Genomic DNA, 7560 nt, shown 5'->3' on the forward strand with positions numbered 1-7560 from the left:
TGTTACACTAATACACAACAGCAGCCCTGCTCCTCTTCTTCGATTTTTTTCTCTTCGTCTTTCTTTTCGTCGCTAGTCTTGTCATCCGTAGATTCAGTCGGTTTCTCCTCGTCCTTTTTCTCTTCCGCTTGGCCGCCGTCTTTAGCATCGTTATCCCCTCCGGCTTCTTCGTTCGCGTTTTCCTCGACGGGTTTTTCCGCTCCACCTTCCTCGGCGGCAGGTTCTGCAGGCTGTTCTCCTTCGGCCGGCGGCGTGGCTTCAGGCTGGGGTTCAGCTTCGGCGTCTGCCATTGTTAAAACCTGAAGCAAATATGGCCACTTCTAAGAACTTACAACTTGTCGACTGCCTTATTCCAATGCTTGTTATGTTGTTTATAGTTGAACAGCTTCGTTATGCTCTTCACCCACGCGCGAAATGACATAAAATATTTAAAAAGCGTTCAGTCGACAGGTTGCTATAGTAATGCTTGTCAACACTGGAAATATGACAGCCCGTGCAACCTCTTTACCAATCACATTGTGTTATTCAGCTTTCTGCATGGAGCTTACAAGGGACCACCTGTTATTTCTCTCTGTATATATGGTTGTCTAAGTTTGGCGCGAGAATGAAAGCTTACAATGTAAACTGTTGACATAGCTGTTCGAGCCAAGTTTTCACCCACAGATACTTTTGTCAACGACTTCTCTTGAAATATGTCACTATGAAAATTTCACAGTACAAAAACTACTTTTATTAGCTTCTTGAGAGGTAAAAGAAAACAATTTTGTTGTATTCTAAATATACATGTTACCAACCATTCAAAGTGACCCCTGCTATTAAAACCTGTTGCATTTTATTTTGCGATTAAAATCCTCACCCAAATTAAATCGAACTGCAAAGCTATTTTGCCACCTTTGCCATTAAAATAGAACGTTTATTGGTCAAGTATCTTTCGAAAAAGCTAAGTGAACTGCTATTAAAATAGCTACTAGTCTTTGAAAATATACAGATATCTATAATTTATAAGTTAGTACTTAATTCAAGGGCTTATTTAACTTGTTGGGTAAACTAATTCGGGTCTTAGAAATAGTTTTGCTGGACAATTTCCAGTCAAAGTTTTTATTTTTTGAAATTCAAATTATTGATTGCTTGCAATCGGCACTTGATTTTCACTGGTCTTTTCTATCATTAAAGTGCTTTCTATTAGGAAAGATTAAGTGTTTGTTAAATAATGAGTCAGTGAGAAAGGGCGTATTATTTTCAAACGGTAATGATAGATGCACCAATCACGTGCTTTCTGCCTTTTGCTGTCACGTAATCATGTCCCCAGTCCCTGGGCCGTTACTCTGATCTCGTTTCCATGCCCCTATATTTTTGTTGAAGCAAACACGATTACGTGAGCTCGCGCCATTAGGATGCTTAGGGTTACTAAGCAACCCCGCTGCCGAAACGAAACGCGGGCCCAGTATTTTTTCTCTGAGACGGTCTGATGTCAAAGTATCATTTCGACAAGTGTTTGATCGCTTTTATGGCATATATCATTTATTTCATTTGCACATTATCGCATTCTTTATAGTCACTCAAGATAGACAGCTCCTACAGACCTCAATTTCCGCTCCGCGATAACGGGATTGATTACAATAGAACCACAGAAGTCATTTGTTCGCAGGTCATTAAAACCTAATTCAGTGTTTAGGCTTTCCTACCAGTTGGTTTCAACAGTAACAACAACTTATTTGGCAAGTCTTTCAGGCGTGCTGAAAACCCATTTTGCTAGTTAAAGATGTTTTCTTGAGAAAAAAGCGTCGATCACGAGGTTGCGTTACGCTTGTTTAGGATTCCCGCTGCCCTGTATGTCGAGCAGTCTTCGCTCCATCTTTGTCACCGATTTCATCAAGACACTTGGCTAACTGGTAGTAACCAAATGGTTTGTCAGGCCTTAACTTGGTGAGCTGAAAATCAAGCAAGATAACTCAATAAAGTAGAGAGTAGTGAGTTCTAAGGATCGGTCAGAGACAGGCTATGTGATGATGGAAATACAAATTGAGTTTAACAAGCATAGGACGGCAAGTGAAGCAAGTGAATAAGATGAAAGACTAGTGTTGTATCGGGTTGTAGCAGTGACGTGTAGTGGCTAACGTCTCCATTATTACTGTTTGACCTTTCTGTTCGGTTTCCAAAATTTAATCTAATTACCAGTTTTATCTTGTTCGTGAATTCCTTTGGGATTTTAGATTGCTTCGGGCAAAAAAAGAGACTGCTCACGTTCTAAAACCAACCCCGAGGACTGAATAAGCCCGCGTGATTTGTCTGTTGCTTAGCAAAACGCAACATCGTTCCCAGACTCTCTCTCCTCTGCCCCCCTTGTACGGAATTAGAATCTTTTCCAGCGCTTTTCTAGTCTTCACTACTCAGAAAGATGAAAGATGAAAAACGAAGGATTAGAGTTTAGACTCCAGCTTTTTGTGAGAAGTTTAATTCGTTTATATACTTACTTGTCTGTATTGGCTTGCTGCCTTTCCATAATCACCCTGACAAGACAAAAGAAACCAATTCAAGAACCTGTTTCTCGCTCTTTCATTTACAAAACTTTTCATAACTACTGACGTTAAGTCTGAAAAGGAGTCAACGCGACAATTAAACACACACTTTTAACTGAGATTATTTCAAACTGCCCTTTGACGAGGTTAAAAAGCGATGAACTCGGACACCTCGTCATAAAGAAATTCTCCATAGTGAATGTGTCCATCAAAACTGTCAGGATGAACTTCAAGGGCTTGTTCAAATGTTTGTTCTGCTCTTTCCTCGTTTCCATGGTGACTGTAATATCCGGCGAGGTCGAGTTTGACTATTACAAACAAAGGGTCCATTCGCACAGCCTTCTCCAGTGTCTGTAGGGGAAACAAAGGAGGGACTTACTTTCTTTGATTATTATGTCAAGATATTTAGGGAGGCCTCCTAGGTGGGTTAGGGAACAAGGGAACGCAATCATTTACTTCAAGGAAATAAGGGATATGCTCACTTTGTCGAAATATTTCAGAGACCAATGTGATATCGATGGGAAACAAGAGGAAAAGTGCGAAATTTTAAGGGATCAAGGGAACACGTATCCCCCTAGGAATGCCCCTAGGAGGTCCTCACATAGCCTTGAGATTCTAGCTCATGTTACAGTTTACTCCAGTATTTTGACCAATTTCTAAAATGGCTTTTATCGAGTTCACACAACTGGGGGGCTCCCCGCTTCTTAGTCTGAGGTCGGGATGTGGAACAACACCCTGTGAAAAACATTTAGCGATCTCCTTTGGCTACTAATTTTACAACATGCGTCGCTTTACCTGTCTTCCTTTCTTCTTATTTTCCCTGGTATCCTGGCCTGTGTACATCCGCCCCTATCCCCGGTTTTTTTGAGGGAAGGGGGCGGATTCACAAGGGCTATGGAATCCGAAGGACAAAACGAGTTCGTGGAAGGCTAGCATGCGCCCGCGAAGCTCCTCAACTTAGTTTACAGAGATTGTCATGGTGCGCATTCGAAATGTTTTTTGGTCCAAGCTTCAGTATAAATTTAGGTACAGCGGGTATCGTGTCATGCGTTTCGTGTAAAACAGAACTGGACAAGTCGCATATAGGCTACTACTACTACTTAGCAACCTCCTTGCTAGCTGAGAAGAGAATTGCAGGGTCAGTTCTGGGAGCGGAAATGCGTCATCGGGACCGACTAACTACTTGCTCTTCCAGTTGCATAAGAAAAGTGGCGAGTTTCAAAATAACTGCAAAACCCTTTTCAAATACTTCCTTATTCCTACTGGACTTACCAAGTAGAGAATTTCCCCTTCTTCTTGAACTCAGTCCAATGGTTTGTCTTTCGATGGCAAGTTAGGATAAACGTTATTGATCCAATCCAGTTGAGAAAAACTTGGCCAAACACCGAAAGTAATATTTATGAACCGAGCTAAATTATCCTTCATAAACTGAAAAACTCATAAAATATTGTTATGGTTACAGAAGGTAACCTTAAGAACAGACTCGTCTCCGACGGATGGACCAACCAGAATATTGATGTTTATGTTTCTGGCCCGCTTCGGGTCTCACCAGTGACCACTGAGTAAAGTTCTCATTTAGCATTTAAAACTTGATGATGAAAAGCTTAAGTTGACAATGGTTACCAGAGAAGAAGATATTTGACTTTTGTTTGCTGTCCGGGGTCATTTGATTTTTATACCTAATCGTACGTTGTTTGTACGCTTCGGCAGTATATCGGGCGAGTTTGGTTTAGCCATGGTTCGTATTCTGGCGAGACTTAGTCGAGCCAAAATTCCCATGGAGAGACCAAATGAGTCTGATATGCCACTGAGCGTACCCAAAAGGGTACGATTAGGTATTTCACCAAATTCGGTCAAGTGACCATGATATCGTAACCTTATCAAGTCAGTGACTTGATATCACAGGATATCAGCACAGTAGACACGGCTTCTAATTGGCTAATTTCGAATTTGGGTAGGCTAAAACTCCTGAGGATCCTAGTAAAAGCCACAGGTACATGATAACTTTCAACGTTGTCTGCTACATGAGTGCGTGCTCCATCTTACCTCCTGATGGTGTCTTCTGAGGTGGATAAAGAAACCAACGTTTTCGTCCGAAAATTACACCATTCCAAGCGTCCGCGTGCTTATGAAAACTGACGCCGGAACCAGATCCACCAAGAAAAAATATACTGGAGTCCACTTCATCCTGAAAAGAAAGATTTAAACAGCAAACAAATTTTTTACAATGAATATACCGTATTGATCGATTAAGTGCCCCCCTTCGAATAAGCACACCCTTTCTAATAAGCGTCCCTCTCAAGCGCCGTTTTTTTTTTTTTTATAAGCACCCTTATTCCAGTCAGTGACAAAGAATAGGCTGACTACACGAATAAATTATGAAGTCTGCTTTATCTGAACGTAATATTGAACATTGTGGCTATCAGAGAACCTGTTGTTATAGTTCTTGAATTTAAGTATCCGACTGTTTTTTTTTCATTACGTATTGTACCGCATCAAGAGATGATAATCTCTTGACCACACTCAGATGCATATGCTCAAAAAGAGATAAGCGCTAACTCTCCAATTAACCGCCTCCCTTGAGGTACCAAAAGTAAATTAGCAGCTCTTCAGAAAGTTGTGCAAGACATTTGCGACTTGGAGAATGGAGATCCTTTTTTTCATGTGGTAAGGGTTATGTATAGATAGATGTATTTGGTTGGAGTGGAGTGTTGTCTATAGAACCAGCCGGTGGAGGACAGAAGGACCGAAAAGGAACTGACGGTGTGAAGTGGTTGAGAGAGAAGGGGGTGGGGTGTGTGATTGGATTGGGGGTTGGGGCGATCCCTCCTCTCTCTTCCATTCTCTTTCTCCCCGCTTTCTCATCGTCCCATCCTCATTAGAGAGCTTGTTAACAGGCTAGAGAGGGAGACACCCTTTTTTTTTTGTTAGGGTCAGGGTAGGAGAAGCATTGCATGTGGTTAGTACCGGTTGTACTTGTAGTCAGTTAAGAATGACCTCTACTACGGAGTACCTTATGACCGGGCTTGTTTTGAATACCTTGATGTTGAAATAGTCCGGTACTTTGATACTCTTAGACACATCAGAATCGTTATAGAAACCCCTATCAAAGACGTACCTAAAGAGATTAAAACAGAAGTGCGAGTGAATAAACAGCGGGTTTCAAAATTAATTAGACTGCGAGGGCCGTTTGCTAAGCCGTGTTACCGAATGACGTCATCTATCATGCTCGTCTCATGTGTTTTATCTTCAATCATTTTTGAGTCTACTGCTCTCTTGCCTAAAATATCTGAATTTTCTCATCGACATTCACGACTTTCCTTCCGATCGAAAGTTCGGGATTTGAGCCAAAAACTCATGTCGCGATGACTGAGCGCCGGCTCACGCATTTGTGCATATGTACTCTCTGATTGATTGACTGGTTCTTACTCGCGAAAAATTAAATATAGTGTAACAATCAGTCTACAGTTCACACTGCAAAGATCTTTCTCGAACTGCGCCAAAAGTATAGAATTCTTTTTAGCTTCATTCGATGTTTCTTCTTGTTTCTTCCTTCAATTACCAGCCGAAACCCAGGGTTTTCCTTGAAATTTGAATGGGACGCCCCGTCCAAACTTTAATGGAAAAGCTCTGGGCCCGGGCTCTGGGGGCCAGCGAAGTCATCGATAGCAGTGTACGTAAAACAATTGCGAGCTGCATTTGGTTCCTTTACCTTTATAAAAAATTGAAGTTAACTTACATGGGTTCGTCGTTATGTTTCTTTTTATGCATCATGTCTAAATATTTCTTAAACGATGTTTGTGTATCTTCATTGCGTTCTCTCCGCACAATATCCTCTGATGTCCCGCTTAGAATAGACCACTGACTGTACAACCTTAACAGACTTGACTTTGTCCATTTCATAGGATCTGTCAAATCAGCCGCGCCGTTTCTAAAGTGCACTATCAATGGTTTCTTATGCCTGCAGATTCTCTCAAATTCTTCAGAATTCAAACTTGCCGCGTCTCTTCTTTCAATCGTGCATAAAGTGGTGTTGTATTTCATGGCCCCCTCTTATGCTAACCTTTTTCTAGGTTATTTCGAAGCCAACGCTTTGGAAAATGCCCCATTTCAACCCCACACTTGGCTACGATATATCGATGATATTTTTATGATCTGGACCGGAGTTCCAGATAACCTAAAAATTTTCATCGATTATCTTAACAACATTCACTTCACCATTAAATTCACCAGTTCACACTCTTCTACTAACATACCTTTTCTTGATGTTAGTGTCTCTTTTACTAACGACAGTAGTATATCTACTGACCTCTACACCAAACTTACAGGCAAACACCAACATCTACTCTATTCATCTTGTCATCCCTTACATACTAAAAAAGCCATTCCTTTCAGTCTAGCACTCCGCTTACGACGTATCTGTTCTACCGACGCCACGTTTAATACTCGCGCTGCTCAACTTACAACTTACCTCCTTAAACGAGGTTACAACCGTAACTTCGTCACCAAACAAATACGACGAGCCACCGACATCCCCCGCAGACTCACTTTACAAACCAAAGACGTCAACAAACCTAAATGTATACCATTTATAACTACCTTCAATCCATCACTTCCTCACATCTCTAACATCAACAAAAAAACATTACAATTTGTTGCTCTCTTCTAACCGCTGCAAAAACGTTTTTCAGCATTTGCCTGTTGCAGCCTTCAGACGCTCCCCTAACCTTCGTGACTTACTAGTTACAGCTAAACTCTCTTCTAATTCTTCTAATCCCCAACTCCCTTCTGGTTCTTTCCGTTGTAGCAAAACTGTGCTACTTGTACCTACATTTCTCACGAACTTACTATATATACCTTCTTTTCTACCGGGGAAATTCACCCCATAAAATCTAACCTGACCTGTCACACTAAAAACCTCATCTACATGATTCAGTGTAACCGCTGTAATTTAAAACACATAGGAGAGACGAAACGATGATTACAAGACCGATTCAATAAACACCGCCGTACCATAGATAACCCTAACAACAAATCTAAA

General features: G+C 41.2%; 1 pseudogene across 1 annotated transcript; it reads right to left on the bottom strand.

The window, feature by feature from the left end:
- Window positions 1-1494: 1494 nt before the first annotated feature.
- Window positions 1495-7337, bottom strand: LOC149101327 (jmjC domain-containing protein 8-like; annotated as a pseudogene). The gene is made up of 7 exons (XR_016203169.1): window positions 6259-7337; window positions 5559-5637; window positions 4566-4707; window positions 3746-3928; window positions 2691-2893; window positions 2475-2510; window positions 1495-1931 (listed from the first exon to the last, which is right to left on the bottom strand). The product of XR_016203169.1 is annotated as a jmjC domain-containing protein 8-like (transcript).
- Window positions 7338-7560: the final 223 nt, after the last annotated feature.

This window comes from Orbicella faveolata, unplaced genomic scaffold (assembly GCF_042242905.1).
Source record: "Orbicella faveolata isolate gen_17 unplaced genomic scaffold, um_ofav_v1 contig_4, whole genome shotgun sequence".
NCBI lineage: Eukaryota > Metazoa > Cnidaria > Anthozoa > Scleractinia > Merulinidae > Orbicella > Orbicella faveolata.